Below are 15,399 nucleotides of genomic sequence, written 5' to 3'. Positions count from 1 at the left end.
AATTGCTGCCCACAACTGATCGATAAAATTATCATATGGTTCCCCAGGGCCCTGTTCTAGTGATGAGAATGGAGGTGCTTTCTTTTCCCCTGGGAGACTAAGAAGAGCCCTCAGTGCGAGCTGCGCAGCTGTTTGGTGAATAATCACAGGGAACTGCAGCTGAACCTGGGTATTGAGATAAGGACCCATCCCCATTAACATCTCTGCAGTAATCCCATACAGAGGGTCCCACGGTTGATGCAGTTGACCCACTTCCCCCTGCGGTAACTGCAACCATTCCCTTTCAAACAATAACAATTGGGAAGGAGTTAACAATGAGCATGACAAGTTTTGAGAGTCAAGTGGACACATTAGTTCTGCCTGGAAAATCCATTGAAATATCTGTTGAGCCACCTGGGATTGTAAACCATAGTCCATAACCGTTTTTGGAGCTTGTTGTGAAAGCTTCCAATCATGCGGCTGCCACGACCCAGTGCCTTGCACAGGGTCGATATTAATAGGGCAGGCCAAGGATGTAGCATGCCAATGCCCTTCTATGATGGCATCACATATGACATCGGAGCACCTGTCCCTCCTTGGTGCCGACGGTGGTGTAGGGATGGACAATGAGCGAGTCGGCTCCGGTGGGGCAGACGATAGAAGAAGCTCCTCCGAATATGCAATTTTTAAGTTCTCCAATTTCACTAGCAGTTCTTGGAACAACTCCTCCACTGAAGGTAGATTTTCGCAAGCTGCTTCTGCACCTCTCATTGGCAAAGCATCCCGAGTGGATTTATTGCTGCCTGGCAGCGGCACAGATGCTGGCAGCACAGCTTCATCAAGATTTTCTGGTGCAGGGGGTGGGGAGGGCAGCCCCCACTCCCCATCAGCACTCTGCTCCGATAGTCCCGTAGTTATTTCTGTCGCTGATTGATTTATTGAAGAGGGCATACCCCGAACGGGTGGGTGCAGGAACCGACGAAAAAGATCATGCCAGCCATGTTCCTGAGGTCTCAGGTTTCATACTTGGCGTTCTGTCAGTCCCAGACAGTACTGACAAAGATTGTGCCACCGCCATAGCGAGCTGCTGTTCGCTTTTCATACCGCACAGCACATTAATCACTGTGTGCCACGTCCCACTTGCATCTTTATCTAGCTTTCCACTTGAGATGGCTTTATCCCATAAGTAATCTCCTACATGCTGCCACTCATCTGGGCTAAACATTAAAGGGATTTCCTTCAGAAAACCCTCCTTCTGAGCCCAGTGCACCAAGGATTTGATCTTTTTTACATTGCAAGATACACCTGTCTTAGAGAGAATACTAGAGAGAAGCTGGATAGCTGCTTCCTCCTCCGTGGTTACGTCAGACGAGCCGCAGGGTCGTGATCTCCACCCCTCTGCTATGTGCCAATTCACCACATGGTGGCGGTCGTCTGCCGTTTCCACTGACGCCTCCAATCTTCCATAGCAACTCGACCCCGGATGTCCTGCATCTCACCACGATTCTGCTCCGCGTCTCACCGGGATACCTCTGTTTCCGCATCTCACCGTGATCCCTCTGTCTCACCGCGATACCTCTTTCTCTGCGTCTCACCTCGTCTGTCCGGGTCTGTGCTCCAAGTCTCTCAGTGTCCCGCATGTAACCGCGTCTCTGTTCCTAGGCTATCTGCGTATCTTTGTGTCTGTCAGTGTCTCTCTGTGTCTCTCAGCGTCTCTCTGTCTCTGGGTCTCAGCCTGTTCGGGCGCCATATGTTGCAGGAAGAACGGCCGTAAACACGACAGACACTAGTATGGTCAGATCATGCTCTCTCTTATTACCCGAATAGCCTGACTTTTATAGCAAACTTAACAGGGGCGGCTAGTGTCTCACACAAGATTATTGGCCAAAAGCACTCAGACAAACAACTCAGACAACTCACCTGAACCTCAGTGCACTATGTACGATGGACTTCCTTTAGTCAAAACATAGATGACAAAGGGGACTCACGCTATCCTAAAGTTCATTTCTAAGAAAAACTTGCTACATTTCTCCACTGCTTAAAAAGAAAGACTGGATAAGTGGTTTCAACTGGAGGAAAGTTAGACAAGCCAAATCTAAATACTAGTTGCACTGAGAGATGCAATCACAGTAAAGATGAAGATACAAAGACATCTGTTGCAGGAACAACGACCAAAGTCATGACACACACCAGTATGGTCAGATCATGCTCTCACTTTATTACCTGAATAGCCTGGCTTTTATAGCAAACTTAACAGGGGTGGCTAGTGTCTCACACAAGATTATTGGCCAAAAGCACTCAGACAAACAACTGCAAGAAAACAACCCCCTTGTGATTAGCAGTCATGTAGATCCCATCCTTGAAGCCTGCTGCTGGCAACAATATTTTTATTCCTCAATCGGGCAATAATGGAACATTGTTATGGCAACTCCTCATAGTCGTCATGGTAGCTTGGTTTGCTCAGCTGCAGCAAGTCATGGCCTCCATGACTTGCTGCAGCTGAGCAAACAGTTGTTACCAGTCACATAGGGTCAAGATTTCTGGTCTAGATCCTGCCATATTTGGTAAGCTTTATCTGCCCTGACAAAATAAATTGAACTAACCTCTCTGAAAAATGATGCATTTGTTTGCTTCTTCCTTTGGGCCTTGAAAATAGCTTTCTATCTGAAATGATGTTAGTGTCAGGAGGTTGACATATAATTTAAGCTTTTCAGTTTGTTATATCATAAACCTATGACCTACCAAATTTTTGTCTCACAAATATCTTATAGACTTTATAACTTATATTTTTACCATAGGACAGTGGAGGGGAAGGCGCCAATGTATTCTCTTTAGTCACCAGTGATAGGACCTGTGGGAATGGTGTCAAGCTGAGTCAGGGAAGGTTTAGGCTAGACATCAGGAAGAGGCTCTTCACTGAGAGGGTTGTTGCATACTGGAACAGGCTCCCTAGGGAAGTAGTCACTGCACCAAGCCTGTCGGAGTTTAAGAACCATTTGGACTGTGCACTTAGTCATATGGTCTGAATTTTTGGGTAGACCTGTGTGATGCCAGGAGTTGGACTCAATGATCCTTATAGGTCCCTTCCAACTTGGGATATTCTATGATTCTATAGTATGTATATACCCATATATACCCATTTATCATTGTTAAAATGGACTATGCTAGGTTGTCCACTTCAATCCTTTTCAAAGAGGTATATTGACACTTTACTAGAGAACAGCATCAGGTTAATTGCACAGAAGCACTTTTTTTTTTTTTAACCTACATGGGGATTTATAATGTGTATACTTATACTGAGCCAGAAATTCTTTACTGTAGGAATTGTAACCTGAAGTCTGCTTTTGAATCTTATAGCCTTTTAAGATATAAAGATATACTAGGGTCTGCATATACAATGGTTAAAGTACCTCTTTAAATTTAATTAGTAGGTCATTAGTGATCATTTTAATACCAGAATGTTTACAAGGCTAATGAAAACAAGGCTAATGAAATACAGGAAGAAATCCAAGCCAAGAAAGTATAAGTACAGAACAGAAGACCTACTAAACATTGTCCATCATACTAAATGGAATGAAACTGGACTTTCACCAAAATAAGTTGATAGATCTGTCCCACTCTTTCTAAGAGTGTGATCCCCCAATGAAGTCTTCATTTCAATATCCCTGCAAAACTGTCTGTTCACTTAAATAATGTTAAAACAAGTTTGTTTATTTTTTTAATTTAAGCTGAACTCCCACTCCCCTTCTGTAGAAAGTTAGCTCAACAGGCTCACAGTTACCAAAATGACATGATCTACAGTAAGAAATGGATCTGTGATTCCTCTCTAATGATAGAGCTTAAGGAAGTGGAATACCTAGTGACAGCTGCTATATGAAAATAATCAGACTTCAATCAGTGGGAATGATCTCACAGCAGGCTTCTATTATTCAATAGAAAATGTTTAGAATAAAAATTTTATTGGTGCAGAAAAGAAAAATAATTAAGCAATAAATAGCTTGTCATAAACCCCATAGCAAGTTTGATTAGGGTTGCACTATTACAAACATACTCTAGAGATGGAGAATAATAATTGCAATTTTTTCATACAAGACTGGAGCACATTGCCATCCCTGTTGATTTCTTTTTTCTTTTGTTCATAAATGCTCGGTAATAGAAAATGAATTATGAAAACACAAACTTGTAAACTTGCTGACCTGCAACTTCAATACACCATTAAAAATCAGCAACTTTAGCACCAACAACTAACAAGCTTCCGTGGTTTTACTGAAAGTTTCAGGCTTCCTGTTGAGAGTTCTTGATGCCTCTATATCAACTCATAGTTATTGCAATGGATTTAGCAGAGGTCATAATGAGCACAACAAAACAGCTGATGGTATAGAACTGGACACTTACAATGCATGTTTCTGCAATAGAATTACAGTCATTCTAAACTAAAATCATAATATAAATACATTTTAAGTGCTTGGGGAAAGAAAATAAAAAGAAGCACAAAGCAAGTTAGATTCTGTGGTATTGCTCATCATCTTGCAACATCATTATTTTAGGTAAATTTACAACAAGAAAGGATGAATTAAGACTTGATTTAAAGTATAAGTATCTTGTACAGGATATAGAATATTTTTTTTATTGCCTGTAGCTAAGTAGCTAATTACCAAGTAGCTAATTACCAAGTAGCTCATACAGAAAGAGTGAGTGTGTGAGAATAAACTGATTGCATTATTTAACTCTTACAGTTTGAAGAAGTAGTAATGGTAATGGCAAATGAGTGAATGGAAAAATAAGATTTTCCCACCTTCTTTCAATTCTCTTTCAGTAACCCTTAGGCACAACTCCCTAATCACTATGGTTCCAGATCACAGTCCTCCTTTATGTGTGCTGGAGAGACTTACTACTCATACAGTTTAGAAAAACAGGTTGTTGGTTAAAATGCCATGCCTGGGGAACCTCACTGAACTCTTTGGTAGAATTAAGACTAGATGTGATCCCACAAATTATGATAGAGTGTACATATATATACTTATGAATGCATGTTCAGATATTACTTTAATAATTTAATTTAATAATTTAATTTTTTTTCCAGAAAGTACATCCTTCACAGAGAAGCATTTATTACAGTAAAGTATACACTATTTAAGAGTTTGTTCTTTGTCTCATTAACTTTGTCTTATGTCAGCAAAAAATTGTGCTTTAAAAAAATACATGAAAGATTTTCTTATGTTTCTGTTGAATCACTTGATTCTAGACAAGAACAACTGTAGTCAGGCTGACTCTGACTCCCAGTGAATGCTTTTTGAAGAAAGATTTTATTTACTGAATAGCCCTGTTGTGGCTCTGGAATTAAAAGGAGGGTGCAAAGGGAGAGCTGGCTTCCTTACAAGCTCCATAATGCTCCTTCCATAAAACCTTTCTAAACCTGACTTTTTCATGTGAGAAGACAAATGTTCTCATTCTATAATACTGTTCAAACTGTTTCACTAATCCTTAAAAACAACCAAACAAAACTTAAACTCTGCTGATTTTTTTGACTACGGCAATTGTGTTCAAGTTGAGGGTGTTTGGATGCCACTCAGAGAAGACATGTCCCAGAGCATTTTGTAACAAAATACATTAGTACATTCTGTTTCTTATTTCAGATTATGAGTTGCCTGAAGGATAAATGGCTCATAAAGTTCTCAATGGTCTAAAAGCAGGACCATCTGTTGGAGTCATCAATGACTTTGTGGCTAAGCTTAGCAGCTGGGAAACCTTCAACTCATCAGCTCTTCTTTAATCAGGTAGGCATCTCTGAAGTCAGTGGGAATTATCATAATAGATTCTCAAAGAGCTGAGACAATAAGAGCCTTCCCCATTTGGAAATGATATCCATATTTCAGCTCATTTCCATATGCAGATTTTTGGTTGTTTAGGTACCTGACAGTCATGCTAAAACTACTCCACATCTGCTCATATTATTCAGAGATGTCAGAATACTAGAAAGTGATAAAGAAAGATCCACTGGACCCTTAGTTATGATACAGCTGATAAATTTGAGTACTCAGATTTGGATGTGTGCTTGTGATTGTTACTTATGAATTTCTTTGTGCTTGGGAAGACAAAAACATGAAGGTCCAGGGGCAAAGGTGGGAGCTAATGCTTTGCTGGAGCAAAAGGAGAGTGTTCTTAATGAGTACGACTAAGATCACAAAGTTTGAGTTTCTGTTTCTACTTGATGTGTAGAAATACTATTGTGTATGACCAAACATACATTTTTAGGTTGAACTGCAGACTTGAAGTCACATGTAAGCTCTTTAGGCATTATGTGAGGAAAGGTCTGTAAATCAGACTGGAACATACAGTAATGGATGCTGAGTGTAGGCTGTTTCAGCTATTTACTAAGGAAACGATGAGGATTGGAGTGTTTTAAATCTACCTTCTCAGAGAGATGGATTGCAAACAACTGTAATGATGTATATTTCTGACCAAGAACTCTCCTCAAAATGTAGTAACCTGATCCATTACTTTTTAAATTTATTTCAGGAAATCGGGGAAAAGAGGGAAGCTGGCTGTTCTTGAAAAAGATCTCAGCTATTCTTTTCAGTAGCTTCAGAGAATAAATTATTCATTTAAATAGTTATTAAAAATAAATTACCTGCTTTACCTGACTAAATTTAAACATAGAACTCTTATTTTTATCCAACACTGAGGTTTAGAAAATGTAAGTGACAACAGTTTGTCGTGGTTTAACCCGGCCAGCAGCTAAACACCACGCAGCCGTTCGCTCACCCTCCCCCCTCCCTCTCTGGGACGGGGGAGAGAAATGGAAAGTGAAGCCCGTGAGTTGAGATAAAGACAGTTTAATAAGACATGAAAATAATAATAATAAAAATAATAATAAAAATAATAATAATAATGATACAATGGTGATAATAGGAAAATAATAATAATATGTACAAAAAAGTGATGCACAATGCAATTGCTCACCACTCGCTGACCGATGCCCAGCCTAACCCCGAGCAGTCCGGCCCCCTCCCCCCGGCTAGCCACCCCTATATATTGTTTAGCATGACGTCAGATGGTATGGAATACCCCTTTGGCTAGTTTGGGTCACCTGTCCTGGGTCTGTCCCCTCCCAGCTCTTACTGCACCCCCAGCCTGCCCGTTGGCAGGACAGAGCAAAAGGCTGAGATGTCCTTGGCTTAGTATAAGCACTGCTCTGCAACAATTAAAGCATCGGGGTGTTATCAGCACTCTTCTCATCCTAAGCCAAAACACAGCATTCCACCAGCTACTAGGAAGAAAATTAATTCTAACTGAAACCAGGACATCTATCCACCCCTTATTCCATACCATTTATGTCATGCTCAGGTTACACTCTTTTCCATACATTCTAATTAGTCACCTATAGTAATCATGGTAGTGATAACATACAGTATAATATACTAATTAACATGGTACAATTCAGTTCATGGGCTATTCTCACCCAGTATTAAATCTCCTTGAGGTACACACCGGACCTCTCAGTTCTTTTGCATCACCCACCAAGTGTATCCAGGTCCCTGAGCGAAAGCAATTCCACGAATAGGTTTGCCTTTTCCTGAGGCAGGAGTAGCCCAGACTGTTTTACCCAGCATATTTCTTACATGCACTACAGGAACTTTATCCCCATCTACAGTACGTAACAGGTTTGATTGGGCAGGTCCAGCTCGGTTGGTAGATCCCCTAGTATTGACTAACCAGGTGGCCTTTGCCAAATGCGTATCCCAGTTTTTGAACGTCCCAGTGCCCATTGCTTTCAAGGTAGTCTTTAACAGGCCATTGTATCGTTCAACTTTCCCGGAGGCTGGTGCATGATAGGAGATGTGATACACCCACTCAATACCATGTTCTTTGGCCCAAGTGTCTATAAGGTTGTTTCGGAAGTGAGTCCCATTGTCTGACTCTATTCTTTCTGGGGTGCCATGTCGCCATAGGACTTGCTTTTCAAGGCCCAGGGTAGTGTTCCGGGCGGTGGCATGAGGCACAGCATATGTTTCCAGCCATCCGGTGGTTGCTTCCACCATTGTAAGTACGTGGCGCTTGCCATTGCGAGTTTGAGGGAGTGTGATGTAATCAATCTGCCAGGCCTCTCCATATTTATATTTCAGCCATCGTCCTCCATACCAAAGAGGCTTTGACCGTTTGGCTTGCTTGATTGCAGCACATGTTTCACAGTCATGAATAACCTGTGCTATAGCGTCCATGGTCAGGTCCACCCCTCGATCACGAGCCCATCTGTATGTTGCGTCTCTACCTTGATGGCCTGAGGTGTCATGGGCCCATCGGGCTATAAATAATTCACCTTTATGTTGCCAATCCAGGTCCACCTGAGCTACTTCAATCTTAGCAGCCTGATCCACCTGCTGGTTGTTTTGATGTTCTTCAGTAGCCCGATTCTTGGGCACATGAGCATCTACGTGGCGTACTTTCACAGCCAGGTTCTCTACCCGAGCAGCAATATCTTGCCACAATGCAGCAGCCCAGATGGGTTTGCCCCTGTGCTGCCAGTTGTTTTGCTTCCATTGCTGTAACCATCCCCACAGGGCATTTGCTACCATCCATGAATCGGTGTAGAGATAGAGAACTGGCCATTTTTCTCGTTCAGCAATGTCTAAAGCCAGCTGAATGGCTTTCACTTCTGCAAACTGACTCGATTCACCTTCTCCCTCAGCAGCTTCTGCAACTCGTCGCGTAGGACTCCATACAGCAGCCTTCCATCTCCGATGATTCCCCACAATACGACAGGACCCATCAGTGAACAGGGCATATTTCTTTTCATTCTCTGGCAACTGGTTGTACAGTGGGGCTTCTTCAGCACGACCCACCTCCTCCTCTGATGATATCCCAAAGTATTTGCCTTCTGGCCAGTCCATGATCACTTCCAATATTCCTGGGCGACTGGGGTTTCCTATTCGAGCCCGCTGAGTAATCAGTGCAACCCACTTGCTCCATGTAGCATCAGTTGCATGATGCGTAGAGGGGACCCTTCCCTTGAACATCCAGCCTAGTACCGGCAATCGGGGTGCTAGGAGGAGCTGCGCTTCAGTACCGACCACCTCCGAAGCAGATCGAACTCCTTCATATGCTGCCAATATCTCCTTTTCAGTTGGAGTATAGCGGGCCTCAGATCCTCTGTATCCCCGACTCCAAAACCCCAGGGGCCGACCTCGAGTTTCCCCAGGTTCTTTCTGCCAGAGGCTCCAGATGGGGCCATTCTCCCCGGCTGTGGTGTAGAGCACATTCTTTACATCTGGTCCTGTTCGAACTGGCCCAAGGGCTACTGCATGGACTATTTCCTGCTTGATTTGTTCAAAGGCTTGTCGTTGTTCAGGGCCCCATTCAAACTCATTCTTCTTACGGGTTACTTGGTAGAGTGGGTTTACAATCAGACTGTAATTTGGGATGTGCATTCTCCAAAACCCCACAACACCTAGGAAAGTCTGTGTTTCTTTTTTGCTAGTTGGTGGAGACATAGCTGTTATTTTGTTGATCACATCCATTGGGATTTGACGACGTCCATCTTGCCATTTTATTCCTAAAAACTGGATCTCTCGTGCAGGTCCTTTGACTTTATTTTGTTTTATGGCAAAACCGGCTTTCAGTAGGATTTGGACTATTTTCTTCCCTTTCTCGAAAACTTCCTCTGCTGTGTCACCCCACACAATAATGTCATCGATGTACTGCAGGTGTTCAGGAGCTTCCCCCTGCTCTAGCGCAGACTGGATCAGCCCATGGCAAATGGTAGGGCTGTGTTTCCACCCCTGGGGCAGCCGATTCCAAGTGTATTGGACTCCCCTCCAAGTGAAAGCAAATTGTGGCCTGCACTCTGCTGCTAGAGGGATGGAGAAAAATGCATTAGCGATATCAATTGTGGCGTACCACTTGGCTGCCTTCGATTCAAGTTCGTACTGAAGTTCCAGCATGTCCGGCACTGCAGCACTCAGTGGTGGCGTGACTTCGTTCAGGCCACGATAGTCCACTGTTAGTCTCCACTCGCCATTAGACTTTCGCACTGGCCATATGGGACTATTGAAAGGTGAATGGGTCTTGCTGATCACTCCTTGGCTCTCCAATTGACGAATTAGCTTATGGATGGGAATCAGGGAGTCTCGGTTACTGCGATATTGCCGCCCGTGCACAGTTGTGGTAGCGATTGGCACTTGCTGTTCTTCGACCCTCAGCAACCCCACAACAGAGGGGTCCTCTGAGAGACCAGGCAAGGTAGATAATGGTTTAATGCCCTCTGTCTCTAAGGCAGCTATACCAAAAGCCCACCGGAACCCTTTTGGGTCCTTGCAATATCCTCTTCTAAGATAGTCTATGTCAAGGATACATGGAGCATCCGGGCCAGTCACAATGCGGTGCTTTTCCCACTCATTCCCAGTCAGACTCACTTCAGCCTCCAATACAGTCAACTGCTGAGATCCCCCTGTCACTCCACAAATACAGGTGGGCTCTGGTCCTTTATAGCTCGATGGCATTATAGTACATTGTGCACCGGTGTCTACTAAAGCCTTATACATCTGTGCGCGTGATGTGCCAGGCCATCGAATCCACACAGTCCAATAAACTCGATTGTCCCATTCTTCCCCCTGGCTGGAGGCAGGGCCCCCCTAATCCTGGTCAGAATCTTCTTCGTTTCTGTGTTTGAAGGACTGTCTGCTGGAAGTTGGAGCAGCAAACTTTTCAGAGAATCCCTTTTTCCTGACTGTTTTCTTTTGCAACTCACGTACCGGTGCCTCTAGGGTCGCGGTAGATTTTCCATCCCATTTTCTCATGTCCTCTCCATGGTCTCGTAAGTAAAACCACAGGGTGGCACGGGGTGAGTACCCACCATATCGTCTTCCTTGTGTGGGTGAACGCCTACCCCTGACAGCTGAGACACTGCTTTGTACAGGTACGGAGGAGAATAATTTCTCTTCAAGTTGGTGAAACTTTTCAGAAAGTTTCTCCCAAGTGTTCTCTTTCGGTCGTTGGACACTGGTTGGTTCAGGTTGGGGGGAAGATAGACTCTCTTTAAGTTGGTGGACCTCTTCAGAAAGTTTCTCCACAGCTGAGACGCAGGCCTGTAAGGAAGAGGAAAGACTTTCTTCGTACTGCCGGAGTTGTTTAGCCGCTTCATCCACTGTGGGTTCCTCATCCTCTTTCCAGGCCATTATTGCCAATGAGCTGGCATATGATGATGGTGCACTCCGTACAAACTTCCGCCACATGGGTCGTGTACACTTGACTTCATCTGGGTCTTTGGATGTTTGTCTGAGGTCTGGATCCTCATAAATCACTTCCCGTATGGCTAATTCCCTCAGGTACTGGATTCCCTTCTCCATAGTGGTCCACTTGCCTGGTAGACATAAAAGTTCTTCCTTGAAGGGATACCTTTCCCTCACAGCTGAGAGGAGACGCCTCCAGAGGCTGGTGGATTGTGCTCCATCTGCAATTGCTTTGTCAATGCCGGCGTCTCGAGCAAGGGATCCCAGCCGCTTGGCTTCCCTGCCGTCTAATTCTACACAATTGGCTCCAGAGTCCCAGCACCGGAGCAGCCAGGTGACAAGCTGCTCACCTATACAATGACCAAAATCTTTTCGCACATCTCGTAGTTCGCGCTCGTTTAGGCTTCGGGTAGTTACTGTTGCTTTTTCGGCATCCTCATCTTCCTCCTCCTGAATCCTTGATGGCCCAGCGTCGTCGTCATCTTCGTCATCTCTATACCTAGTTTTGGCAGAAGCCTTACTTGGATTGGCAGAAGACTCTCTGCGTTCTAAATGACCTGAATCTCTATACCATTTTTTCACCTTCTCTACAGGGGCAGCTTGCACTGCTACTGCTCGTTTCTCTGACTTTGTTACAGGGTCTGCCACAGAGGTTGGAATACCCTCTGCAGGGTCAACTTGCACTGCTACAGCTCGTTTCTCTGACCCTGTTACAGGGGTTGGAATACCCTCTGCAGGGTCAACTTGCACTGCTACAGCTCGTTTCTCTGACCCTGTTACAGGGGTTGGAATACCCTCTGCAGGGTCAACTTGCACTGCTACAGCTCGTTTCTCTAACACGGCCACAGGAGCTGGAGCGGCTGCAGGAGCTGGAGCGGCTGCAGGAGCTGGAGCTGGAGCGGCTGCAGGAGCTGGAGCTGGAGCTGTTGCAGGAGCTGGGACTGGAGTAGCGGCAGGAGGTGGAGCTGGAGCGGCTTCAGGAGCTGGAACTGGAGCGGCTGCAGGAGCTGGGACTGGAGTGGCTGCAGGAGCTGGAGCTGGAGCGGCTTCAGGAGCTGGAACTGGAGCGGCTGCAGGAGCTGGGACTGGAGCGGCTGCAGGAGCCGGAGCTGGAGCGGCTGCAGGAGCTGGGACTGGAGCGGCTGCAGGAGCTGGAGCTGGAGCGGCTGCAGGAGCTGGGACTGGAGCGGCTGCAGGAGCCGGAGCTGGAGCGGCTGCAGGAGCTGGGACTGGAGCGACTGCAGGAGCTGGGACTGGAGCGGCTGCAGAAGCTTGGACTGGAGCGGCTGCAGGAGCTGGGACCGGAGCGGCTGCAGAGTCCACCGTAGGGGTCACAGTGGCCGTTGGATCTGTCACAGGGCTTGGAGTGGCCGCAGGGTCTGTCACTAAGTTGATAGCAGTATCAATGGCAGCTCGATAGGCATGAGCCAGGCCCCAGCACGTTACAATGATTTGTGTTACTTTGGAACTGCCAGAATCATGACACCTTCTTTTCAAGCATTCTGCCAGTTTTTGAGGATTTTGCCATTGTTCAGGGGTGAATTTCCAAAACACTGGGGGTGCCAACTGCTCTAGATGCCTGCCCATATCCTCCCATACTCCCTGCCACCCACAACTATACTGCCTCCGGGCAGATCTCCGGATGAGCTTCCTAAGTAGTTGTTTAACTTTAAGCAGGATCTGAAGTGCATTCATGAGGCAGAACAACAAGACTATGGTGGTCTGAGTATCCCAAGAATATTCAATATCTTGGAGAGCTATTGTGACAAGCTCAGGGGATAAGAGGGTGGTGAAGGAGGAAGGCAGAGTGATCCAGGAGGATACAGGGGTGGTGAAGGAGAAAGGGAGAGTAATCAAGTAAGAAAAAATATCTTCCCCTTTCCCCTCCACATATTGACTCTCTAATGGAGAAAAACAATAGGTATAATTGCTAATAGTTCCCAAGATACTGTTTCCAAAGTACAGAGTCCACGATGTTACTGAGTATAAATACCAAGTTAGAGTCATGACCAGATATCTTATCGTCTCATAAGCCATTGCTATAACACTCAGTACCATAATGATCTGAAACCAGGGCCCGGAGAGGATAAACAACACTACAGAGAGCAAATACGGAAAATAATGTACTATAATACTCAATTTGGAAAACAGGCGCAGCAGAGTTGAGATTAAAGCAATCAGCATCATGACAAGTGACTATTAAGCAGGTCTAATCCTTACACCAATTTTAGTTTAACACACTCTGATCAGATCTGCCATTATCTCAACCTTTCGGGCCCCACGTTGGGCGCCAAAAAGACTGTCGTGGTTTAACCCGGCCGGCAGCTAAACACCACGCAGCTGTTCGCTCACCCTCCCCCCTCCCTCTCTGGGACGGGGGAGAGAAATGGAAAGTGAAGCCCGTGAGTTGAGATAAAGACAGTTTAATAAGACATGAAAATAATAATAATAAAAATAATAATAACAATAATAATAATAATGATACAATGGTGATAATAGGAAAATAATAATAATATGTACAAAAAAGTGATGCACAATGCAATTGCTCACCACTCGCTGACCGATGCCCAGCCTAACCCCGAGCAGTCCGGCCCCCTCCCCCCGGCTAGCCACCCCTATATATTGTTTAGCATGACGTCAGATGGTATGGAATACCCCTTTGGCTAGTTTGGGTCACCTGTCCTGGGTCTGTCCCCTCCCAGCTCTTACTGCACCCCCAGCCTGCCCGTTGGCAGGACAGAGCAAAAGGCTGAGATGTCCTTGGCTTAGTATAAGCACTGCTCTGCAACAATTAAAGCATCGGGGTGTTATCAGCACTCTTCTCATCCTAAGCCAAAACACAGCATTCCACCAGCTACTAGGAAGAAAATTAATTCTAACTGAAACCAGGACACAGTTGTTGAATAATACGTTTTCTCTTCATGCATTTGTCACTATTTTTTATGACTTGCTCAAATATGTAGCAAATCAGAGTTTGTATTTTACCTCTGTTACCTGTATATTGTGTACCTGGTAGCTATACAACACAAATCCCCATTAAAATGTTGACAATGGAGTTTCAAAGGAGTGTCCTTAAGATGCAAAATTCTAACACCCTGATGCTCTGATAACATAAATCTGTTCATATAAGTGAAAGACTTTGATGTAAATGTTGAAACAAAGTGCTGCTGAAAATCAAAATTACTTTGGTTTTCATAATGTGCATTTTCACAATATATTAAGGGGAAATGTCATTTCTGATATGTTAACAAAGATGAAATTCTTCAAAAAGTTCTTTGCCTCTTTGCAACAAAAAGAAGAAAAAATAGCAAATCTGCTTGCATGTCCAGAATAAGAGCTATTAATACTTTGATACATGTTCATTGTAGTGCTTTGGTAAATCACAGTTGTCTTCTGAGGCCCAACTCGAAGCCCATGAGAAGCAGAGGGAAGAAATGCATTAACTGAAGGATTTCAGTGCAAGTTTTTCTTTGTATTTCTATGCTTAGTATGCTCCAGCTCAGTACAGAAAGGGTCAAAAAAAAGTAAAAGATATAACTGCCTTTATCTACAATATATTGTTGTTATAAATGAAGATACAACTCAATCTGAATTTAGTAATATTTATAAAAGGCAAGCAAACAGCGCTGGGTGCATGGGGAGTCTATGCTCTACCAACACGCACACACGAACATCGAACTTTCTAAATATACAGAACATTGCTTTTGCATATTAAATACGAGTACGCCTATATATACGTACAATCAGAAAAGGTAACAAACAATCCAAAGCAATGTATATTTAGAAATTTCGATGTTCGTGTGTGCTTGTTGGTAGAGCATAGACTACCCATGCACCCAGCGCTGTTTACTTACCTTTTATAAATATTCCTTTTATAAATATTACTAAATTCAGATTGAGTTGAGACTTCATTTATAAGAAAGACAACTGAGGAGAAGCAGGGAAAGAGGTAGAATGATAGAAAACTGATGATTACCAATTCTGACAGTAATGGTTACCTTTCTATTATTCACACAATTGATAGTTTGTAAAATTTGAAAGCATAAGGTAGAAAAACAGTTTAAAGAATTCTAAGCATCAGTGCTCTCAGCATTGCTTCTGTCTACAGGAAGCCAAAAAAGGTTTGTTTGCTTTTTTTCCTGGCAAATGGTGAAACATAGAAAAACACCATGAGAAACTGTGAGAAACACTC

At 44.1% G+C, this 15,399-nt stretch overlaps 1 long non-coding RNA gene across 1 annotated transcript in view; it reads left to right on the top strand.

Moving 5' to 3' along the window:
- Window positions 1-1,422: 1,422 nt before the first annotated feature.
- Window positions 1,423-15,399, top strand: part of LOC140000535 (uncharacterized) — a 32,697-nt gene continuing 18,720 nt past the window's right edge. The window contains exons 1-2 of the long non-coding RNA XR_011805576.1: window positions 1,423-1,587; window positions 5,616-5,756. This is a non-coding gene — a long non-coding RNA (uncharacterized lncRNA). The remainder of the gene's footprint in view (window positions 1,588-5,615; window positions 5,757-15,399) is intronic.

The sequence above is a fragment of the Anas platyrhynchos genome, chromosome W, assembly GCF_047663525.1.
Source record: "Anas platyrhynchos isolate ZD024472 breed Pekin duck chromosome W, IASCAAS_PekinDuck_T2T, whole genome shotgun sequence".
Lineage (NCBI taxonomy): Eukaryota > Metazoa > Chordata > Aves > Anseriformes > Anatidae > Anas > Anas platyrhynchos.
This window is presented reverse-complemented; position numbering and strand designations above follow the sequence as displayed.